Source organism: Symphalangus syndactylus, chromosome 7 (genome assembly GCF_028878055.3).
Source record: "Symphalangus syndactylus isolate Jambi chromosome 7, NHGRI_mSymSyn1-v2.1_pri, whole genome shotgun sequence".
NCBI classification, from domain to species: domain Eukaryota; kingdom Metazoa; phylum Chordata; class Mammalia; order Primates; family Hylobatidae; genus Symphalangus; species Symphalangus syndactylus.
The window spans coordinates 24776657-24803021 of NC_072429.2; the positions used below are offsets into that span (position 1 = coordinate 24776657).

The following is a 26365-nucleotide window of genomic DNA, read 5'->3' on the forward strand; positions in this document are numbered from 1 at the left end:
TGTAAAGGATTAAGAATAAAGATATTGTGATCTTTTGTGGGCACAACACTCAGTTTAATTAAAAAATTGTTGGCTTAAAATTCTTTGTGTGCCCAATCCCTTTCCCATCTTTTTCTCTCCACCTTCAGGGTACTCATCATATTGAGTTATTTATTGTTCCTTTGCTTCTATTTACTTGTATATATTTGTATCTCTAAAAGTTTCCTGTTTTATTTGAAATATGCATCAATAGAATTAAGCTGTATATTCTTCAAGTTTTCTTTTCGCTTGATTTACATCTTGCAGCTCATCCATGTCATTTCATGTAGCTATTATTCAGTTGTTTTCTCTGCTGTAGAATAGTCTGTGGAATTAATATATCAAACATTACTTACCTCTTCTAATGTTGGTGGTCATGCACTATTTATTTAATTACAAGCTGTTCTTTTATATATAATTTTAAATATCTTAGGTTCTCTAGAGGGACAGAACAAATAGAATATATATATATATATATATATATATATATATATATATATATATATATATACATACATACATACATATATATACATGTATATAAAGGGGAGTTTATTTAGTATTAACTCATACTATCACAAGGTCCCACAATAGGCTGTCTGCAAGATGAGGAGCAAGGAAAGCCAGTTCAAGTTTCAAAGCCAAAGAACATGGAGTCTGATGTTTGAGGGCAGGAAGCATTCAGCATGGGAGAAAGATGCAGGCTAGGACAGTCTAGCCTTGTCATGCTTTTCTGCCTGCCTTATAGTCTAGCCATGCTAGCAGCTGATTAGATGGTGTCCACCCAGATTAAGGGTGGATCTTCCTTTCCCAGACCACTGACTCAAATGTTAATCTCTTTTAGCAAGACCCTCACAGGCACACCTAGGATCAATACTTTGCATCCTTCAATCAAATAAAGTTGACATTCAGTATTAACCATCACAAGTCCACCCCTTGTGAATTTGAACCCATACGCATCTCCTGAGATCATACATAATCTTCAAATAAAGACAACAATAAGGTCATAATTACGCCTAACATCATACAACTATCCTTTGTACAACCAGAAATGAACCAATCCCCAACCCAAATACTATCACATAAAGTTAACAATACTTAAATGCTGATATGAAGTCAATAAATCTTACATCACACGATAAAGGAGAAAGGAAATAAAATAAACATATTTTCTTAGTACAAGTGTATACATGCACAAACACGTATTTAAAAAAACAATGAGGAAATACTCATCACAATTACAGTCCTCATTTCTGCAGCTGGTCACGTGGTCATAGCTTGTATTGATGACTACCTTCTTCTACTACCCATTCTGTATTCCCTTTGCCTTCAGCAAGCACCTCATCAGATTGTGTTTTGTTTTCTTTTGTTTTTTATTCCTGGTGGAGTGACCCAAGCCTTTATTCCTGAAGGATCTGGACCATTTGTAGTCCTGCCTGGATTGAGCTGTTGTAGTTTCCCATTGACCTTAATCTCAGGGCATGGTAATAATAAAAGACAACCTAATAGATCTCCTATATTCCATGTATATTCTTCCTTACCTCTGTTGTGTACTAGTAGACTGATTTCATCTTAATAGTCAAGGTCAATCACTCCAGCCAACACTGTAACTTCTTCTTAGCCTGTTAACTTAAAGGTAGGAGGAGCCCAAAGTGTCCAGGTGACAATCTTAACTTCCTGTTTAATGGGATCATTGTGGTGTCTCCTGGTGGCAGCATTCCTCCCTCTGAAGCTAAGACCTCTAGGCAATCAGCACGTAATGTTATGGGAACATATCTCTTCTAGAAGATTTGAGGATATATATTCATATGCTTAAGAATGAAATTGCTGGGCCGTAAGCTGTGTGCAAATTCAACACTATCAGGTCATACTAAATTATTTTTTGAAGTCATTTTACCAATGTACTCTTTCAACCAGAAATATATTTCAGTAACTCCACACCATTCCTGACATTTGATATTACCTACTTAGGAATTTTTAAAAGACATAGTAAGATTACCTCACTAGAGTCTCAAATAATTATTTAAGTATATAATATTTATAATTTCTGATTTATGATTAAGTACATAATCCTACCTACCATCATTTAGAAAATATTTACATTTGTCCATTTACATTCCTCACAAATGATTCAAACATAAATAGTTGTGAGTGCAAGGGAGCTAGTTTCCTATAATATATGTATAACCTTTGTTAAATTAATCAATGCATTTATCACATATAATTGATAGCCATTCAGTTATCAATCACTAAATATTACTTGACAATCAAAAGACATAAAATGATGAGTGAAAATGCAAGATCAACCAGTATGTATAGTTCGCACAGAAAAATCACAATCCATGAATATTTCTATTTGCTGTTAAAACCTCTGCATTCAAATATATTGAAAATTATAATTAAAAAGAAAATACTTATCAAGTTTCAGCCAAAGATATGTTTTTAAATGAATTCATGATTCAACTGTGGCTTGTATACTTCGTGAATTATTACATGTTAACGGCCTCCCTCCCTTCCTTCCTTCCTTGCTTCCTTCCTCCCATTTTTCTTTCCTTACTTTGGTTAGGATTGCTTTTGCTTTTTTGGTTCCATAAATATTTTAGTTTTTTTTTTCTAATTCTGTGAAAATGACATTGGTATTTTGATAGAGATTGCATTGAATCTATAGATTAACTTGGACAGTATGTTCATTTTAACAATATTAATTCTTCCAATTCATGAACATGGAATGTCTTTCCATTTATTTACATCCTCTTCAATTTCTTACAACAGTGTTTCGTAGTTTTCCTTGTAGAGATCTTTTATCTCCTTGGTTAAATTTATTCCTAGGTATTTTTTTAATAACTATTGTAAATAGGTTTGTCTTCTTTGTTTCTCTTCAGCTATTTCATTATTGATGTATGAAATGCAACTGATGTTTGTGTGTTGATTTTATGTTCTGCAACTTTGCTGAATTTGTTCATCAGTCCTAAAAGTTTTTTTGTGAAGTCATTTGTTTATTCCCAGATATTAGAAAAAAACTGCAGTTATGTTTGCACCAACCTAATATAAGATTATGCCATTTGAGAAGATGGACGATTTGACTTCTGCTTCTCCAATTTGACTGGTTTTATTTCTTTTTATTGCCTAATTGCTCTTACTAGACTCTCTGTACTATGTTGAATAGGAGTGGCGAAAGTGGGCATCCTGTATTGTTCCAGTTTTTAGATGAAAGGTTTTCAACCTTCCCCTATTCAGTATGGTGTTTGTCATATATGGCCTTTATTACTTTGAGGTATGATTCTTCTATGCTGAGTTTCTTGAGAGTTTTTGTCATAAAGGGATTTTTATTCCTGTCAAATGCTTTCTCTGCATCTATTGATGGTCATGTGTTTTTTCCTTTGTTCTGTTAATGTGATGCATCACGTTTATTGATTTGCAAATATTGAGCCATCCTTGCAACCCTAAGATAAATGTCACTTTATCATGGTGTATTATCTTTTCTTAACCTGTTGTTGGATTTGGTATGCTAGTATTTGTTGAGGATTTTCACTTCAGTGTTCATCAGGGATATCAGCCTGTAGTTTTCTTTTCGTTGTGTCCTTCTCTCATCTTGGTATTAGAGTCATGCCATCCTCATAGAATGAGTTATAGAGAATTCCCTCCACTTCTGTTTTTTGGAATAGTTTGAGAAAGTTTGATGTTGGTTCTTTTTTATATCTTTAGGAGAATTCAGCAGTGAATTCATCCGGTCCTGGGTTTTTCTTTGTTGGCAGACTTTATTACTGCTTCAATCTTGATACTTGTTATTGGTCTGCTCAGGTTTTCTATTTCTTGCTGATGCAATCTTGGTAGGTTGTATGTTTCCAGGAAAACTTAATTATTAGAACATTCTCAGGAGGAAAAGCATCACTATTCAACAACATTTCAAAGAGACAGCAAGTAAGGAAAACAGGAAACATTTATTCTTTAAACAACCTTCCCTAATGGAGCTTACAAAGAAAGTCCTAGAGAAAGAGGACTGAACATCTGTGGAACAAAAATTTAGAAAGACATATTGATTGTTCAGACAAGATAACAATAAAAAGTTAACAAAATAAGAGTTTTGATAACAGACTCTTGCCTTCAACAAGAGTCTATCGAGTAGGACATCAGTTGTATCATGCCTCTTTTACAGATTCTGAGCTTTCTTTTGGAAATTAGCCCATTGAAAAACCATGCACACACGCCATAGGGCACTCAGATTTTGCCTAGGACCTAGGCTCCAGTGCAGTGAAATTGTTTGCAATAAATCTCCAGTAACACCTTGTCAAAGCCAACACAAACTAATTAAAGGAAGAAGAAAGAGCAGATGGCTGTATTCTCGCCTTTAGAGATTATATAGCTTCAATTAATAGGAGGCAAAATAAAAAAAAAATGTGCTGTACCTTTTTGGTAACAAGAATATAAATATTATTTTAATCATAGTTTGGCCATAGTGAAACAATATATAATTACAATTTACAATGCTATTTCAGAATTTTAATAGCTGTTGGCTATCTTGTCCTCTAAAAGAAGAATATTATTAAAGTCTTTCTCCTTGGTGATACATTTTCCCCAGTGAAAGTTAAGTTTCTAACTGCCTCTATATACAGAGGTTTTATTTCAGGCTTTCAGATGCTATCAGGAAATATTACAAACAAAAATTTAATTCAGAGATTGTCTTAGTAAAGTGAACAAGCAATAAATATTGCGGTGTATTATGAAAGTGATAAGAATTTTGCAGCCGGGCGCGGTGGCTCACGCCTGTAATCCCAGCACTTTGGGAGGCCCAGGCGGGGGGATCGTGAGGTCAGGAGATCAAGACCATCGTGGCTAACGGAGTGAAACCCCATCTCTACTAAAAATACAAAAAATTAGCCGGGCGTGGTGGAGGGCGCCTGTAGTCCCAGCTACTCGGGAAGCTGAGGCAGGAGAATGGCGTGAACATGGGAGGCGGAACTTGGAGTGAGCCGAGATTGCGCCACTGCATTCCAGCCTGGGCGACAGAGCGAGACTCCGTCTCAAAAAAAAAAAAAAGAAAGTGATAAGAATTTTGTGATTAAAAAAAATTTAGCCTGAATTCCTTTTTGTTATATTTCAAGGTAAACATGAGGGAAGTATTTGGTTCATACGAGTAGTGACGGTTATTCAATTTGGGAAACTAAAAAAAGATAGTGCCCAAATGACTATTGGATATTATCACTACGTTTCCCTTATTCGCTTAGTTGGTTAATACTTTTTCTAACATTAGAAAAGAAAGAAACTCACTACTATCTCATGAATTGATATGCCTCGTTTACTAAAGCAGATTATTCTTCGCTCTCTTATTAGAGCCATCTGCAACAAGACTAACAATGGCAAAAGAGGCCCTTTGAATTGTTAAGTGACAAGCAATGGGAAAAATAATCACCTTTTCCTCAAAGTTATACTATTACAGAAGCTCATTCTTTTCAAAAAAATGTTCTTACTTTGAAGCAGTAAGTGTGATTAAAAAGAAGAATGTTAGCAACAGAAGGAGACATTTCCATCTAAGGAGCTCTGTGACTTTTCATCTAAAGTAATTTTAAAGAAATGGAGAGAAAAAATTGAATTTGAATTAATCAAAATTAAGACGACAGATGTGAAATCTTGTCTTCAAAATGCTAATGGAGAGTTGTGCATTTATAAACTCCAATGTTTCTTCTGCAAAAATGGTTTCACATTACCACTCTAGCTAAATTTGACCCATTTCTATCACATTTTATAATTTTCATAGAACTTAGCACTAACAGAAATTATCTTATTTATTTTTCTTACTATGCTTCAGTCTTCCTAACTAGAATATAATTTTCATGATACAGGGATTATTTTCTGTCTTGTTTTAAATTTCTAATGCCCAGGGGATCTTCATTAAATAAACATTTGTTAAATGAATTAACAAATGAGTGAATAAAATAATCAACAGAAGTGCTCTCAGCCTTTCTGAGCTTATAGTTTAATTGACTAAAACCCAAAAGAACTAATTTTTCATAACTGTCATGTTAGCTCAGAGGCAAAATGTCAAAGGCATTGAGAGCCACGGCTTTTAACGGCGAGACCTAGGGTGACACTGCTTTGACACTGACTAGTTTGCAGAATTGCGAGTCACTTGACCATCTTGGGCCCCTAGTTATTTGTACATAATGGACATAATAATTTATAATGTAGTGGGAAAGCTAAAAATATAACTTATGTGTAGTGTTTGACACTGTTTTAAGTGTTCAGTAAGTGTTAGTTAGTTCTTAGGATTTTTAGAAATAATTCTTGGGGTTCTTGCTGTACAAAGTGAGTCTATCTGTCCATAGGTCATCAGTTGCAATAAATGTCAAATAGAGCTTTCCTTAACGCCCTTTAATTTTTAATTCCACATGTTAAAATTTATATTTAGAAGATGGGCAAGGTTGCTTGTGCTTGTAGTCTCAGCTACTCAGGAGGCTGAGGCAGGAGGATCATTAGAGGCTTGAGGCCAGGAGTTTGAGACAAGCCTGGGTAACACAGTGAGACCATCTCTCTAAAAAATATATTAAAATATTTTAAAAGTTCATATTTAGAGTGAGAACATTAGCTATATGATAAGTAAGGAGTTAACACCATACTTAAAGAGATTTTAGGTACTTTCTGTGGGCAATTTAACCCCACTATATTTTGGAATTATTTCAAATCTTTCTTCTACATGCATATATACCTTGAGTAGTTACAGCAAAGAATGTGTCTTTGTAACAATTTAGAATTCTTTACTTCATGTTGGATTTAGCTAACTTGAGGTAAATATAAATCAAGGACATTTCTATGCAATGGCTTTGTGATTTTACAAATGCAATGCTGGTCAATACAAACGACTTGGTGTTATTTTTAGTATTTGCAAACCTCACTTCAGGTGGAGTGAAGGATGTGAGCTGAATTATGCTTAGAGTTTGAATACCTACACTACTTGAGACATACGTATTGCCTCTAAATAAGTTTTCTGGAGTTTTTTCCCCAACTTTTCCTAGCTACTTAGGAAAAAGTATCACTTATTTTCATTTCTTTGGATTTGAAAAATGTCTTCCTTGAAGAATTTAATTAATATTCAAGAAATTTGAGCCTCAGGTTAAAAACTTTATTAGGTAACTTTTCTTATTAAGTAATATTATTATTTAAGCTCTAGAACACAACTTTCCCTGAAGGCATTTTGTAATGTATTCCCTTTCACTGTTTTTATTTTTAATTTTTGTGGGTACATAGTAGGTATATATGTTTATGAGATACATGAAACGTTTTAATAGACATGCAAAGTGAAATAAGCACATCATGGAGGATGGGGTATCCATCTTCTCAAGCATTTATCCTTTGAGTTACAAACAATCCAATTACACTCTTTAAGTTATCTTAAAAAGCACAATTAAATCATTATTAATCACAGTTATCCTGTTGTGTGATCAAATAGTAAGTCTTATTAATTCTTTCTAGTTATTTTTTGTTCCCATTAACTATACCTACCTCACCGCCACTTTCCACTACCATTCTCAGCCTCTGGTAATTAGCCTTCTATTGTCTTTGTCCATGAGTTCAATTGTTTTGATTTTTAAATCCCACAGATAAGTGAGAACATGCAACGTCTGTCTTTCTGTGCCTGGCTAACTTCACTTAACATAATGATCTCCAGTTCCATCCATGTTGTTGCAAATTACTAAATCTCATCCCTTTTTATGGCTGAACTCCTTTGTGTACTTCACTGTGTACATGTACCAGATTTTCTTTATCAGTTCATATGTTGATGGACACGTAGCGTGCTTCCAAATCTTAGCTATTGTAAACAGTGCTGCAACAAACACAGGAGTGCAGATATCTCTTCGATATACTGATTTCCTTTATTTTGGGTAGATATCCAGCAATGGGATTGCTGATTCATATGATAGTTCAGATTTTAGTTTATTGAGGAACCTCCTGACTGTTCTTCATAGTGGTTGTACTAATTTGCATTTCTACCAAATGTAGAAAAGGGTTCCCTTTTCTCCATATCCTCGCAAATATTTGTCATGGCTTGTCTTTTGTATATAAGTCATTTTACCTGCATGATATGATATATCTCATTGCAGTTTTCGTTTGCATTTCCCTGATGATCAGTGATGCTGAGTACCTTTTCATATGGCTGTTTGCTATTTGTATGTCTTCCTTTTGAGACATGTCTATTCAAATCTTTTGCCCCCGTTTTGATAGAGTATTAGGTTTTTTTTTTTTTTTTTTTTTTTTTCCTGTAGGGTGGTTAGAGCTCGTTATATTCTCGTTATTAATCCCTTGTCAGATGGGTAGTTTGCAAATACTTTCTCCCATTCTGTGGGTTTTCCCTTCGCTTTGTTTATTGTATCCTTTGTTGTGTAGAAGCTTTTTAACTTCATGTGATCTCATTTGTCCCCATTTTTGCTTCAGTTGTCTGTATTTGCGGGGTATTGCTGTAGAATTCTTGCCCAGACAACTGTCCTGTAGATTTTCCTCAATATTTTCTTTTCATAGTTTCATAGTTTAAGGTCTTAAATTTAAGTCTTTAATCCATTTTGATTTGATTTTTGTATATGGTGATACATAAAAGTCTAGTTTAATTCTTCTGCCTATGAATCTCAAGTTTCCCCAGCACAATTTATTAAAGAGACTGTCTCTTCCCCAGTGTATTTTTTGGTAGCTTTGTCAAAAATGAGTTCACTGTGGATGTGGGTATTAGTTTCTGAGTTCTCTATTCTGTTCCATTCATCTATGTGTTTGTTTTTTTTTTTCTTTTTTTTTTGAGACAGAGTCTCACTGTCGCCCAGGCTGGAGTTCAGTGGCGTGATCTCGGCTCACTGCAGGCTCCGCGCCCCGGGGTTCATGCCATTCTCCTGCCTCAGCCTCCCCAGTAGCTGGCACTACAGGCACCCGCCACCTCGCCCGGCTAATTTTTTGTATTTTTAGTAGAGATGGGGTTTCACTGTGTTAGCCAGGATGGTCTCGATCTCCTGACCTCGTGATCTGCCCGCCTTGGCCTCCCAAAGTGCTGGGATTACAGGCATGAGCCACCGTGCCCGGCCCTATGTGTTTGTTTTTTATGTCACTACCATGCTGTTTTGATTACTATAGCTCTGTAATATAACTTGAGGAAAAGTAATGTTATGTTTCCAGTATGTTTTTGCTTTTTGCTTAGAATAACTTCGGCCATTCTGGGTCTTTTGTGATTCCATATAAATTTTGGTATTTGTTTCTTTTTCTCTGAAGAATATGATAGGTATTTTGATAGGGATTGCATCAAATCTGTAGATTGCTTTGGGTAGTGTGAACATGTTAACAATATTGATTCTGAAAATCCATGAACATGAAATATATTTCCATTTTTTGGTGTTTTCTTCAATTTCTTTCATCAGTGTTTTATATGGTTAAGTTAACTCCTAGGTATTTAATTTTATGTGTGGCTATCATAAATGGGATTACTTTTTAAACTTCTTTTTCACATTGTTCATTGTTGGAATATAGTGATGCTACTGACTCTTGCAAGTTGATTTTGTATCCTGCAACTTTACTAAATGAATCAGTTCTAAGAGTTTCCTTGTGGAGTCTTTAGGTTTTTCCAAATATAAGATCATTTCTTTTGCAAACAAGATAGTTTGACTTCTTCCTTTCCAATTTGGATGGCCTTTATTTATTTCTCTTGTCTGATTGCTCTAGTTAGGGCTTCCAGTACTATGTTGAATAACAATGGTGACACTGGGCATCCTTGTCGTGTTCCAGATCTTAGAGGAAAGGCTTTCAGATTTTTCTCATTCAGTATGATACTAGCTGAATGGTCTGTCATATATGGTTTTTATTAAGTTGAGGTATGTTCTTCCATCCCAGTTTTTTGAGGGCTTTTATCATGAAGGGATGTTGAATTCATGAAGGGATGTTGAATATGATGAAGGATGTTTATCATGAAGTAATGTTGATGTCCTGGAATCAGGGACCCCAAGAGCCTGCTTGGTGTTCTACCCACTATAGGTCTCCTGATACCTAAGGTGCAAGACAAAGTCCCCTTTACTTTACCCTCTGCTTTTCTTAAAAAGAAGGAGTTTTGCACCATAACTACTACAGCTGAGAATGTGCTGAGTCTCACCTGAAGCCAGCAAATCTCAAAGGCTCTTTCAAGGACCTTGATGTAATACCTAGGTATTGTTGCTGATTATTCAGGGCCCAAGAGCTCTCCAGTTAGCAACTGATGAATCCTTCCAGGACTGGGTCCTTCCCTTCAAGGCAGAGAGTTCCCTTCTGGCCGAGAGTGTGTCTAAAAATGTCATCTGCTAGCTAGGGTCTGGAATGGGAGACTCATGACTCTGATCATTGCCCTATCCTACTATTGCTGAGCTGGTATCCAAGATGCAAGATTAAGTCCTCTCCACATTTGCCTCTCCTCTCCTCTCCTGTCCTCTCCTCTCCTCTCCAAGTAGAAGGAAAGGGATTGTTTTGGAGCCATGTGAGCTGTGCAGCCTGGGTTTAGGGAGGGGCAATGCCAGCACTTTCTCAGTTGCCCCAACTGGTGTCTCAGTATGTTGCATGTCACCCAGGTCCACTGTCTCTGGGCGTACTTCAGCCCTAGGACTCATCTAGGTTTTGCCGTCCTTGTGGTCTAGAATGCCTTTCAAATTAACTTGAAAACACAGAACACAGTAGCCCTAGGTGGCAAGGTTTGTTGGCACTCAAGTTTGAATCTCTATAATCAGCTATTCCCCTATGGCTAGGGCTGGTTTAAATGCTCCCTCTGTGGGCAGGCATCACCTCAGCTTGGTCTAGTTTTTCTTTCAGCTCTAACAGGACAGCACTGAGTTCAATCCCTCAAAATTGCTGTATTTTCCATCTCTCAGCACGCAGAGAAGCTCTCTGACCACACAAGTGATGCTGGGGGTCGGGGAGTTATGGTGTTGAGATTCAAGACGGTTTTTTCTACCTTCTCAGTGCCTCTTTCAGTGATATGAAGTTAAAACCTAATAGTATGAGTACTCACTTGATTTTTGCTTTTTATGAAAGTCGTGTGGGTGTGTGTGTGTAAATACTTGTTAAATTTGTGTTTTTCTAGGGGTGGAGGTAGGTGATCAGTGGAGAGTTCTATTCCTCCATTTTGCTCTGCCTCACTCTCTAATGTATTCTTAATGCAGACATTCTTTTATAAAAAAAGATGAGAAGATTCTAACAGCCTCTATCAGTTATATATGTTAATGGAAATGGGAAATAGTTAAGAGAATTTCAAACTTCAAGCAAGCTTCATATTATTCACATATTGCTCTGAGATATTTATGTTTAGCTCTGATCAGAGTATGTGTAAGATTGATGCTAATTAAATGAGAAAGGATTCAAAACAAATAAAAGAGCTCTAAGAAAAAGGACATGGTACTTGCTTATATCTTCATCTTTTGAGGCAGGGGGACAGAACTGTACAACTTCTCTGGTTGATCAATACAATGTATGAAAAAGAGCTCACCCCACCCTCCCATTGTTTTATTTTGCCTTCATCCTTACCTTCTACCCTCTCTAAACTTTATGCCTTACATCTATCTTCCTTTGAAGTAATCAGAGAACATGTAGAATTACAGCAAGAGTCATATTTATCTTTTCTTATAATTTAACTACAAACTTTATGTGAAAATAATAAGACCACACAACTGGTTCTATAAAAGATGGCATAAGATGACATCAGACCAAATCACTGTAAAACACATACACACACACACATACACTGAAAAAAACTATAAAATCTGGGCAGAATATTTCCAAGCAATCAGGTGTTTCTTTTCTATTTTCTGGATAATATGAAAAATTATTGAAATAAGGGAGGTACAAGAGTTGAACTTCACTTTTACTGTGGCTTTTGTCCTGAGAACCCATGAAAACAGGGATCAGCAAACTACATTCCCTACTAAAATATTGGTCAATCCCTGCTCTAAAATGTGGTGTAGGGAAATAGGTTGTTAAGCAGAGAACGGTGGTCTCTGCAGGCGGGGAATGTAGATTTAGTACTGAGAACTGGCCAGACAGTTGGGATTTGGGAAACCTGGTCCTAGAGAGAAGGAAGCACAGAAGAGGCTCCAAAAATCTTTGTAAACAACCCTTGTTAATGTCTTTACCAACTCCTACACATCTACAAGGGAAAACTTCAGGAGGTCTGGAAGGCAGAACCACTGGGAAGCTGGAGATCCAGGCAAATAATTCAGAGCTTATACAGTATTGGGGAGATAGAGCTTAAGTTGTTTTTTCTATTTATATGCCTCCATTTTGGATGCGAGAGCTTAAGTTCTGTGCCCAACTAAAGAGACATTGATAGACACTCTGGGGTTCGGCTGAAACTCCAATGAAGGCATAATCTAGGATTAGGATCATGTCATATTTTTAAGAAAAAAAGATATTCAACAAAGCCTAAAACCAAAGTTTGATACAAAGTGATTCACTTATAATCGTATTGCCTGACCAATCACTGTCCGACAGATCCCTTTTGGAGCCATGTGAGCTGTGCAGCCTGGGTTTAGGGATGGGTGATGCCACCGCTTCCTTGGCTGCCCCAGCTGGTGTCTCAGTATGTCGCATGTCCCCCAGGTCCACTGTCTCTGGGCGTACTTCAGAATGCTCCTTAAATAAAGGTTATATAATATATACCCACCACATATCTTCCATGATATCCAATGCAATCAAAAAAACACGAAAGAAAGAAAAAGCAGCAGGGAATAAAGAGGAAAAAAAGACAGTAAAATTATAACCAAAGATATTCAAAACACTGGGTATTGTAGACAAAGGCATCAGCATAACTATAATCCTATGTTAGAGACAACTGAGAATCCATTTAAAAAGTCATATGGACATTTTTGGGATGGAAAAATACAATACCTGAACTTAAGAACTTGGGTGTTTTAAGAGGAGAGTGGAGAGAGAAGAAAAAACTACTTGAAAGGTAAAAGACAAATTAATGGAAGAGATCTAGAGTAGACAGAAAAGAACAAAAAATAGTTTCTAAGAAATGTGAGGTATGGTCAAATATATGATATACATTTATTTTTGAGTTCCTAAAATAAAGAAGGTTAGCACTGAGCATAAATAACATTTGAAAAAATATTGTTCAGTAATTTTCCTAATATGATGAAAACCCACAGATTCAAAAAATTTAGCAAGCCCTGTGCAGAATAAATAAATACAAAGAAACCATACCTAAGCATATGATAGTCAAAAAGCTGACATCTTAAATGTAGCCAGATTAAAAAATTTTTAAAACATTTAAAAGGAAGTAATAATAGACAAATGATAAACCTTTTAAAAAATCTAAAAAAATTCAGATAATCTTGAATGAGATAAAAGAAAAAAATGCTGCCAACTCAGAATTATATGCAGATAAAATATTCTTCAGTAATTAAAATTTTTTGAAAGGAATTTTGTTTTTTATTAAAAAGCTCATATTTTTCAATAGTTTCTTGCCAGCAAGATGAAATTATTTATATTAGTTAAAGGGAAAATTATCACAAATGAAAGCACAAAACGCTAAGAAAAAAACACACGAAAAGACTAGAAAGTTAAGTAGAGTGATAAATATAATTGAATATTAGCTATTTATTAAAAGAAAAATAATAATATCCTATGAAGTTTATAATATATTAAAATTATATTTAGCACAAAGATTAGGAAGTGGTAAATGAAGTTATGATGTTGTAAGTTTCTTACATTCTCTGGGAAGCAGCAAATAAACGAATTTAATCAATAGTGTGAATAAACCTAGGACACATAATTTAATCTATAGAGTAACAATTAAAAGAATAAAATGAGTAACAAAATAAAATGTGATTAAAGAGCTAATAAAGAAATAAAATGAAACAAAATACTTAATCTCAAAGAATGTGACAAAAACGAAAGAAATGAAAACATACATGGAAAAAAGAAAAAAAGAAAAAATAGTAGACTTGATTGCAGCTTGAATAGTTGTCATATTATATGTACCTGGTAGAGAATTTCCAGTTTCAGTTCCAATATATAGAGTTGAAAGTTGTCACTGCTATCCTGAGAACAAGAAAAATCAAGAGAAACATTTAGCAATAATTTTCTTATGGCTATCACAGAACTAAGTTCACAGAGCAGACTGCCACCTCAAATCAGAGAAGAACAGCTGAGGTATGCTCTCCTGGAGTCATAAATTTGTAATCACCTAAGTAGCAATTTTGATAAATTTCTGAAGGTTGAGTGTGAACAAGCTATACGGTGTGAAACTCCCATTGCAGTCTTAAGGGACGTCCTACATTAAGGTGAGTTCTATCATCAGGATTCCCACCAAGTTCTCATAGTGAAAAGCCAGAGATCCCCTCATATCTCTAGCAGGGAAGGTGACAAATAAACACTGTAAAATATATCTAGGTAGCCTAACTCATTACTCACGTTCAACGTCGTACTGGAAGTACTAACTAATGCGAGCTTAAAGAGGAACCAAGTTGGAAAAGTTACACCATTAGATTTCTGGACTTTACATAAACCTACAGTAATTAAGGCAGTATAAGATTAGGGTAAGGTAGCACAATTAGACCAATGGAATTAAGTAGAAATCCCGGAAATATACCTACATATATGCATGCTTGATATTTCACAAATGAGACATTATTAAATGTAAAGGGAAAATAACTGGATATCCAATAAATGTTGCTGGGGTAAATGAACAAAATGGGAAAAATTAACTGATGCCTATCTTATACCGTATACAAAAATAATCCAATATGAATTGAAAATATATATGTGAAAGCTAAAATCATAAATCTTCTAGGCAAAAACGTTAGAGAATATCATCCCTACTTTGCAAATACAAATATTTTTATTACACATAACATTAAAAATAATAACTGTACTAAAGAAGAGAGAAAAATGACAAAGCACTTGTAGCCAGAGATAAAAACACAAAAAAACCCCAAAACACATTGCTTACAAAGAACAAACAACTCATTTTAAAAAAATTGCCAAAGCCACAAATGGGTTATCATATCAAGTTCATCAGCTGAACAACAAATAAAAAATGAGCAGCATTAATCACCAGAGATACGAATCATTAACAGAAAGCCATACAACTATGCATCAACAGAGTAACTAATATTGAAAAGATTGACAATACCAAGGGTTACCAATGTGGTGTCAATTACATCACTAGTACATTCATACCGTCACTTTGGAAAACAATTGGAAAATTTCTAAGAAAGCTAAAATATGTATACTCTATACTGTATGACTTCGTTAATATGGATTTTATACAGGGCAAACTAAGCTGTTGTGTTAGTGGCCAGAATAGTGATTACATTTAAAAAGGGGATAATGTTTCGAAGAGGAATAATAGATCCTTTTTGGTCTTGAAAGATGTTCAAAATCTTAATCAAAATAGTAGTTACAGGTACTAATCATACGTAAAAGTTTATAAAGCTATACATCTAAGGTATACACACATTATATGTTATTTCTTAATTTAAAAACAATAAGAAAAACAGATAGTAGCAATTGTAATATAGGTAAGCTGTGTAGGTGATGATAAAAATTGAAATGTGAATTAATGTATATAAATATCAATGTATATAAGTCAGCTGCTAATGATTCTTTCTATACCTAGGTCTCTGCTTTTATCTCTCATAATTAACTTTTCACTATAGATACACAGAAGAAAAATAAGGTGAAATGATAAGCATATAGTCACATAAGTAAATTTCTAATTTTGTTCCTTTTATTTTTAGGTGACACGTAATAATTGTACACATTTACGGGATACAGTGATGTGTTGATAGATGCATACAGTGTATAATGATGAAATCAGGGTAAGTAGCATATCCATCACCTCAAATATTTATCAATCCTTTGTGTTGTGAACATTCAATAGCCTCTCTTCTAACTTTTGAACATATACATTATTGTTCACTATATTCACCATGCAGTTCTGTAGAGCACTAGAAATTATTCCTTCCATCTAGCTATAATTTTGTTCCTATTAACCAACCTTTGTGTCTACTCATCATTTTTATGCTTCCCAGCCTATAGTAACCACAATTCTAATCTCCACTTCTATAAGCTCAAGTTTTTTTTAGTTCTCACATATGAATTACTATTTGCAGTATTTTTCTTTTTGTGCTTGACTTCTTTCCTTTAACACAATGTGCTTCAGGGTTATCCATGTTGCCATGAATGACAACATTTTATTTTTATTATGACTCAATAGTATTCAATTGTGTATGTATACCACATTTTTTATCTATTCATCTGTTGATGAACTTTTAGGTTTATTTCATATATTAACTATTGTGAATAGTGTTGCAATAAACACGGGGTTGCAGATATTGCATCAATAAACTGATTTTCTTTCCTTTGAAAAAATACCTAGCAGTGGGATTGCTGCATCGTTTGCTAGTCTGAGTTTTTCAAGAAATCTCCATAGTGTTTTCCATACTGGTTGTACTAACTTACATTCCCACCAACAGTCTGTAAGAGTTCCCTTTTCTCTACATCCTTGCCAGCATTTGTTATTTTTGTCTTCTTGATAATAGCCAGTCTAACTGGAGTGATATAAGATTTCCTGGTTTTGATTTGCATTTATCTGATGATTAATTATGGTGATGATTATTTCATAAATGTGTTGGCCATTTCCATATCTTTGAGAAATTCTGTGCAAATTCTTTGCTCACTTTTAAATCAGATTATTCATTTTTTTCCTGTTAAGTTGTTGGAATTTCTCGCACATTTTGGATATTAGTCTCTTGTCGAATGTACCGCCTGCAAACATTTTCTCTTATTCTGTGGGCTGTCTCTTTACTCTGTTGATTGCTTCCTTTGCTATGCAGAAGCGTCTTAGCTTAATATAGTCCCATTTGTTTGTTTTTGCTTTTGTTGCCTGTACTTCTGAAATCATAGCCATAAAATCTTTGCCTAGACCTATGTCTTGAAGAGTTTTTTTTTAGTTTCCTTCTTGTAGTTTCATAGTTTTAAGTTTGACATTTAAGTCTTTAATTCATGTTGACTTTTGTATATGATGAGAGGTAGGTTCAGTTTTATTCTTCAGCATATGGTTATTCAGTTTTCTCAGCACCATTTATTAAAGAAGCTGCTCTTTCCTTAATGTAGGTTCTCGGCAGCTTTGTCAAAAATAATAGGCTGTAAATATGTGGATTTATTTCTGGACTTTTTATTCTGTTCCACGTATCTATGTGTCTACTTTTATAGTAATACCACTCTTTTCTGGTTACTATTGCCTTGTAATAAGTTTTGAAGTCAGGAGTGTGATGCCTCCAGCTTTGTTCTTTTTGCTCAGTATTGCTTTGACTATTTGGGGTCTTATGTGGTTCCATACAAATTTTAGGGTTATTTTTTCTAATTCTGGGAAGACCATCATTGATATTTTAATAAGTATTTCAAGGAATTGGTAGATTACTTTGGGTAGACTAGTCATTTTCATGGTATTAATTCTTCCAGTCCATTAACATGAGATGTTTTTTCATTATTTTTGTGTGTCTTCTTCAATTTCTTTCATCAGTATTTTACACTTTTCCTTTTAAAGATGTTTCAACTCCTTGTTTGAATATTTTATTTTATTTGTCTGTAACTACTGTAAATGGAGTTGCTTTCTTGATATCTTTTTCAGTTGGTTTTTTATCTGCACATTGAAATGCTGCTGATTTTTTTAATTTTGATTTAATATCATGCAAATTTACTGTATTAGTCTATTCTCAAGCTGCTAATAAAGACATACCCAAGACTGGGTAATTTATAAAGGAAAGATGTTTAATTGACTCACTGTTCAGCATGACTGGGGAAGCTTCGGGAAACTTACAATCATGGCAGAAGGGGAAGCAAACACATCTTTCTTCACATGACAACAGCAAGGGGAAATGTTGATGAAAAGGGAGAAAGCCTGTTATAAAACCATCAGCTCTTTTGAGAACTCACTCACTATCATGAGAACAGCATGAGGGTAATTGCTCCATAATTGCCTTCCACTGGGTCCATCCCACAACACGTGGGGATTATGAGAACTACAATTCAAGATGAGATTTGAGTGGGGACACAGCCAAACCATGTCATTTACTGAAATGGTTTTATCAGTTCCGAGGGTTTGTTGATGGAGTCTTTAGGTTTCTCTATGTATAAGATCATGTCCCTGCGAAGAGAAACAACATTAATGTAGTTTTTCCAATTTGGATGCCCTTTTTTTCTTTATCTTCCCTTATTGCTCTGGATAGAACTTTCAGTACTGTATTGAATAAGAGTGTTGAAAGCGAGCATTCTTGTCTTGTTCCAATTTAGTATGATGTTAGCCATACATTTGTCTTATATGGCCTTTATTATAATGAAGTATGTTCTTTCATTACCTAATTGGCTGAAAATTTTCTTCATGAAGGGATGTTGAATAATAATTTCCGCTATTTACTGCTATGATCATATGGGTTTTGTTCTTCATTTTGTTAATGTTATGTATCACATTTATTGATTTGCTTATGTTGAACCATCCTTACATCCCTGTGGTTAATCCCACTTGATCATGGTGTATTATCTTTTTGATGTGTTTTTGAATTTGGTAAACTTCTTTTTGGGATCTAGTATCAGAATGTCAGAATTCAAATAAAAGTTCTGCTTGATTTTGGATGAGTGATTTTCTAAGCTGCAGTTTTTCCTATACCTGTTAAATAGCAATAACAGAGGATAGCCTTCCCAAAAATTACTGAAACATTTGTTTAGCTTAGACCTGTAACATGTTTGACAAATAGTAAAGTTCCAGGCAGATTAACTGTAATTATAATTTGCTAAAAAGAGAGCACAATTATCATACTTTTGATTTGGATAGTAATTTGTTAAATGAATCGTTGCTTTTATTTTTTTCTCTGAACAAAGCAACAAATTGAGTAGAAAACTTGATGTCTCAAGTAATTTTCCATTTGATTTGGCTTATCACAAATGCAGAAAAGGGACAATTTTTTCCTACCCTTACATCCATCTTTATTCAAAGGATTCTTATATTTCTATTTTATGAATGTTGGTGTATTTATTTATTTATTTATTTGAGACAAAGTCTTACTCTTTCTCCCAGGCTGGAGTACAGTGAGTGGTGCAATCTAAGCTCACTGCAACCTCTGTTTCCCCAGTTCAAGTAATTCTCTTGTTTCAGCTCCCCCAGTAGCTGGGATTGAAGACATGTGCCACACCTGGCTAATTTTTGTATTTGTATTAGACACAGGGTTTCACCATGTTGGCCAGGCCAGTCTTGAACTCCTGACCTCAGGTGATCTGCCAGCCTTGGCCCCCCAAAGTGCTGGGATTATAGGCATGAGCCAATGTTCCTGGCCAGTATATTCATTATTAATGAATGTTTTGCTAAGTTATGCTTTGTCTTATTCCCTTATTTTGGTAAAAATAAGTGGTAAGCAGATTTGATCAAAATATCAATATAACATGTCCTGTTTTGTAGCAATTTTACTTTTAGTTAATTATTATGTGGAAATTAATAAACAGAGATGTAAGCTAATATTTATATATGATAATCATTGCAGAAAATTTTATAATAACATAAATTGGAAAACTATAACTTAACTATGTAAAAGTATAAGACTGTTTAAGTCATTTCCCTGTAACTTAATATTATGCAACTGTTAGAAATCAGAATGTATGAGAATATTTACCACTCAATAAGATGATTTACGATGTTTAATTAAGAGGGATAAAAAGCAGGCTGGAAAACAGAATTTGCAATATGAATAGATAGATAGATAGATAACTTGTATATATACACATACATCTGAAAGTGAAAACATCAAAATGTGAATGGTGGCTTATGAATGATTTATGAAAATTAAATTTCAGTATTTTTTCTGTGTTTCTTAAGTTTTCTACAATGAGCAAGTATTACTCTTTAAAATTTGAAAGACACATAAAATCCAAAAGATGCCGTTAAAAACAAACAAAAACAATGAAGTTATGTTTTCCTTAGCAATCACTTGACTTGATCGGTTTTCAGAAGAAGACTTTAGGACACAAGAAATGACACCAAAAAAATCACACTTACCCATACCTATTAAGACATACAATTGCTGTTTAGCTTTGGACAAAATAAAAGACCTGAAAAAATTTTAATACAGATCCTTTCTTTCCTGAAGATTGAAATCCTCAAACCCATTGAATGCTGAGGTATTGATGTCAAGGTATAGTCACCCTAGGTTAGTTTAGACCCATTATTAATCGATAACTACCAAAATTAGAATCTTTCCTTTGGAGATGACACAGTGACAGCCTGACATGATTTGGCTGTGCTCCCACCCAAATCTTACCTTGAACTGTAGCTCCCATAATTCCCATGTGTCATGAGAGGGACCCAGAGGGAGGTAATTGAATCATGGGGCAGGTCTTTCTGTGTTGTTCACATGGTAGTGAATAAGTCTCATGAGATCTGGTGGTTTTATAAAGGGGAGTTCCCCTGCACACATTCTTTCTTGCCTTCTGCCATGTAAGACATGCCTTTGCCTCCCCTTTGCCTTCCACCAAGATTTTGAGGCCTCCCCACCCACGAGGAACTGTGAGTTCATTAAACCTCTTTTAGTTATAAATTACCCAGTTTTGGGGTATGTCTTTCTAGTAGTGTGAGAACAGACTAATACACAGCTTAAGTAAATTTTCCTCCTTCTTGAGAATATTCTGGGCACAAGGTACCATCTGGTAAGCGTGTATACACACGTCAATGTAGAAGATTTCATCATGTCCTTTTGAGAACAATTAAGTGGCTGCAAAATCAAAAGTTCAAGTTTTAAACAATGTCTTTCACATGTCTAATGACTTTACACCAAATGCTCTTAATGCTTTCTGGAATTAGCATTAGTCCAACAGGAAGATATTATAATCCTAAATTTCTATGCACTTAACACTGGAGCTCCCAAACTTATAAAACATATACAAATAATTATAAACATATAAAAATTATTATAAAATTACTACTAGACCTAAGTAATGAGATAGCTACACTCTAATAGTCGGAAACTTTAATACCCCACTGACAACACTAGGCAGATCATCAAGACAGAACGTCAACAAAGAAACAATGGACTTAAACTATACCCTAGAACAAATGAACTTAACAGATATTTACAGAACATTCTTTCCAACAAGTGCAGAATGTACATTCTTCTCATCAGCCCCATAGAACATTCTGCAAGGTATACTACATTATGGGCCACAAAACAAGTCTCAATCAATTTAAGAAAACTGAAATCAGATCGAGTATCTTCTCAGACCACAGTGGAACAAAACTGGAAATCAACTCCAGAAGAAACCCTCAAAACTGTACAAATACATGAAAATTAAATAATCTGCTCTTGAATGATTTTTGGGTTAACCATGAAATCAAGATGGGAATTTAAAGTTTTTGAAATGAATGATAATAGTGACACAACCTATTAAAATCTCTGGGATACAGCAAAAGGAGTGCTAAGAGGAAAGTTCATAGCATTAAATGCCTACATCAAGAAGTCTGAAAGAGCACAAATAGACACATAAACAGAATTTAAAACAAAAATCATATGATCATCTCAATAGATGCAGAAAAAGCATTTGATAAAATCAAGCATCCTTTTATGATAAAAACCCTCAACTAAACAGGCATAGAAAGGACATACCTCAATGTAATAAAAGTCATGGCCAAGTGCGGTGGCTCACGTAGTTGTAATCCCAGCACTTTGGTAGGCCGAGGCGAGTGGATCACGAGGTCAGGAGTTCAAGACCAGCCTGGCCAAGATGGTGAAACCCCGTCTCTATTAAAAATACAAAAATTAGCCAGGCATGGTAGTGGGTGCCTGTAATCCCAGCTACTCGGGAGGCTGAGGCAGAGAATTGCTTGAACCCTGGAGGCGGAGGCTGCAGTGAGTTGAGATCACACACTGTACTCCAGCCTGGGCAACAGAGTGAGAATCTGTCTCAAAATAATAATAATAATAAAACAGAAAATAAAAGTCAAACCCACAGCCAACATCCTACTGAATGGGGAAAAGTTGAAAGCATTCCCTGTGAGAGCTGGTATGAGACAAGAAATGCTCACTTTTACCACTTTGATTCAACATAGTACTGGAAGTCCTGGCCAGAGTAATCAGACAAGATAAGGAAATAAAGTGCATCCAAATTGGAAAAGAAGTCAAATTGTCGCTGTTCACAGATCACATCAGTGCTATACACCCACAATGACCAAGCTGATAATCAAATCAAGAACTCAATCCCTTTTATAACAGCTGTGAAAAGAAAAAAGTACTTAGAAATATAACTAACCAAGGTGGTAAAAAATCTCTACAAGGAAAATGACAAAACACTACTGTTCGATATTATAGACAACACAGACAAATGGAAACACATCCCATGCTCATGGATGGGTAGAATCGATATTGTGAGAATGACCATACTGCCCAAAGCAATCCTCAGATTCAATGAAATTCCCATCAAAATACCATCATTATTCTTCACAAAACTATAAGAAACAATCCTAAAATTCATATGGAACCAAAAAAGAACTTGCATTGCCAAAGCAATACTAAGCAAAAAGAACAAATCTGGAGGCATCACATTACCCAACTTCAAATTATGCTACAAGGCTGTAAGTTACCCAAACAGCATAGTACTGGAAAAAAAATAGGCATGTAGACTATTGGAGCAGAATAGAGAATCCAGAAATAAAGCCAAGTACTTATAGCCAACTGATCTTTGACGAAGCATACAAAAAGATAAAGTGGGGAAAGGACATACTATTCAATAAATGGTGCTGGGATACTTGGGAAGCCCCGTGTAGAAAAATGAAACTGGATCCTCATTTCTCACCTTATACAAAAATCAACTCAAGTTGGATAAAATACTTAAATCTAAGACCTGCAATCCTAAAAATTCTAGAAGATAACATCGGAAAATCTCTTCTAGACGTTGGCTTAGGGAAATAATTCATGACTAAGACCTCAAAAGCAAATGCAACAAAAACAAAAGTAAATAAATGGGACCAAATTAAACTAAAGAGCTTCCACACAAAGAAATAAATCATCAGAAAAGTAAACAGACAACCCACAAAGTGGGAGAAAATATTTGTAAACTATGCATCCAGCAGAGGAATAATATCAAGAATCTACAAGGAACTAACTCCAACAATGCAGCAAGAAAAAAACAAAGAATCCCATCAAAACATGGGCTAAGGACATGAATAAACATTTCTTTTTTTTTTTTTTTTTTTTTGAGACGGAGTCTCGCTCTGTCGCCCAGGCTGGAGTGCGGTGGTGCAATCTCGGCTCACTGCAAGCTCCGCCTCCCGGGTTCACGCCATTCTCCTGCCTCAGCCTCTCCGAGTAGCTGGGACTACAGGCGCCCGCCACCATGCCCGGCTAATTTTTTGTATTTTTAGTAGAGACGGGGTTTCACCGTGGTCTCGATCTCCTGACCTCGTGATCTGCCCGCCTCGGCCTCCCAAATTGCTGGGATTACAAGCGTGAGCCACCGCGCCTGGCCTCATGAATAAACATTTCTTAAAAGAAGATATACAAACAGCCAACAAACATACAAAAAATGCTCAGCATCACTAATTATCAGGGAAATGCAAGTTAAAACCACAGGGAGATACCACCTTACTCCTGCAAGAATGGCCATAATTAAAAAGTAATGATAAATGTTGGCACCGATGTGGTGAAAGGCAAACACTTTTATACTGATGTTGGGAATGTAAACTAGTACAGCCACTATGGAAAACAGAATGGAGATTTGAAGAACTACCATTCGATCTGGCAATCTCACTACTGGGTTATCTACCCAAAGAAAAAGAAATCATTTATGAAAAAGACACATACACACGCATGTTTATAACAGCACGATGTGCAATTGCAAAAAAATATGGAACTAACCTAAATGCCCTTCAACCAACAAGTAGATAAAGAAAATGTAGTATATATACACCATGGAATACTAATTAGCCATAAAAAAGAACAAAATAGTGTCTTCTGCAGCAACTTGGTTGGAGTTGGAGGCCATTATTCTAAGTGAAGTAACTTAGAAATGGAAAATGCAAATATTGTATGTTCTCACTTATAAGTGGGAGCCAAACTCTGAGGACACAAAGGCATAAAAATGATATAATGGAGGCCAAGGAGGGTGGATCAATTGAGCCCAGGAGTTTGAGACCAGCCTGGCCAAAATAGCAAAACCTTGTCTTTACTAAAAATACAAAATATTAGCAGGGTGTGGTGGCTCACACCTGTAATCTCACCTAGTCAGGAGGCTGAAGCACGAGAATCACTTGAACCTGGGAGGTGGAGGTTGCAGTGGGCCGAGATCATGTTACTACACTCCAGCCTGAGAGACGAGCAAGATTCTGTCTGTTAATAATAATAATAATAATAATAATAATAATAATAATAATGAAATTTGCCAACTCAGATGGTAAGGGTTGGGAATGAGTGAGGGATGAAAGACTACATATTGGGTACAGTGTACACTGCTTAAGTGACTGATGCTCCAAAATCTCAGAAATCACCACTAAAGAATTTATCCCTGTAACCAAAAACCTCTGTACCCCCAAAAGTATTGAAATTAAAATAAAATTTTAAAAAGACAATAGGCTATAGAATATATTTTACAACATTCTGATCAACTATCATGGTGAATTTGAGTGAAAGTTATCCACATCTTAGTTAAATATTAAATGGAGTTTCTTTATATGGGTAGCTGCACAAACTTCCCAAAAATGTTTAATTGACACTTTGTATAGCAAGGTGATAAAGAGTGACATATGAGTTTTAAAATTATTTATGTTCCATAGAAAAGTAAGAAAAATGTTTACTTTTATATGGAGATAATTTAGATAGTATTTGGCTACATCTATTTTTTCAACTTGTTCTCCAAGGTACTCGTAAAAATCACTTGCTGTTATACTTTTGCTTTTTGAAGCAGGACAGCTTGGATTGCTGTTCAGGATGTCCTTATTAAGTATATAGAGGAGAAAAGATAAAAGAAGAAATTTACAGCCTGCTTGATACCTGTCTTTCGAATATCTTTAGAGTTACGCTACCCGGAATATCTTGCAAATTTTCATAGAGAACTCTTTGGATAGAGTATGAAATATTGGCCTGAGCTGAAATGAGCTCATTTGTTTTAAGAAAAGATATATAAACCACAAGGAATTTAAAAGAATATTATCTCATGCCAAATCAAGTTTTAGTTTTCTTTCTTCCTACTATTATTGTTAATGTTTTATGTAAATATCTGTGTTTACCTGGAAAACATATAGTAGTATTAGAAAAGAAACAAGTAAAACATTGCATAACATGTTTTTTTAAATTTTAAAGTTACGAAAATATAGAAAAGGTTTATAATTCCTGATAGTTTGATGGCATTTGCTTATCTTGAGATATGAGATTGTTTTGTTTTTTGTCAATGCAGTTTTGAAAAGAAAAGCAATTGGTAAGAAACCCCTAAGGTGCCCCTCAATGTTTGCTGCCTCTTGTTACATATTCCCCTTTTTCTCAGGATGGGCTGGATTTAGGAATGCTCTTATGCAATAGCATATGATAAAAGTGATGGATTTTTACATCAAAGATTGGGCTACCAAGTACACTTGCAGCTTACACAAGTTTCATATTTGCTGGCTCACCTCCTTGGCATGGGCTGCAATCAGCCTGCAGCTGCCTCTTCTAATCATTCCCCCTTCACCATTTTCCTTCAGCTATTCCAACAACTGGGAAAAATGCATGTTTAACTCCATGATGCAGGGTGTTGGTTTGTCTTGCAGGACATCCATATCTGCTGAAGTTAAAGGAGGTGAAAGGCAGAAAGATTGAAACATCTTAGTGCATCCTCATTGGGTCCACCTTCTATTTATGGGTTTCAGCTTATCCTCATTGTTTCTGATCTTACATCAATCTTTCCTTCCTGATTTCCTACCCTGCAATTTAAAGCTCTACTGCAAGACACAAATACAGCATCCTTACAGAAACTGTTTGTTTAATCAACTCATATGATTGCATAACATCAAATCCATATAATCACACACACACATACGCACACACACAAAGTAAACAACTTAAAATAATAGATAATAAGCAAGTTATGGAAATCCTAGGAAGGCCAGGGGGGTGGACTAACATTAAACAAACATATATGTTTAATATGTCTAATGTTCATGTTTTATGAGTGGACTCTGGCTAATATAAATGAAAAAAATAAATAATAAATGAAAAATAATCAAAAATAAAATTCATAAACTGCAAAAGAGAAAAACACTTGAGAAAAATAGAAGCCCAAATAGTTAATGACAAGAATTAAAACAAGACACACTACAGAAATTGCAGGTTTTAAAAATATAAAATAA

At 35.1% G+C, this 26365-nt stretch overlaps 1 long non-coding RNA gene across 1 annotated transcript; it reads right to left on the reverse strand.

The window, feature by feature from the left end:
* LOC134737196 (uncharacterized) lies at window positions 1–25710 on the reverse strand. The gene is made up of 3 exons (XR_010121840.1): window positions 25649–25710; window positions 13987–14046; window positions 1–343 (listed from the first exon to the last, which is right to left on the reverse strand). It is a non-coding gene; the product is annotated as an uncharacterized lncRNA (long non-coding RNA).
* Window positions 25711–26365: the final 655 nt, after the last annotated feature.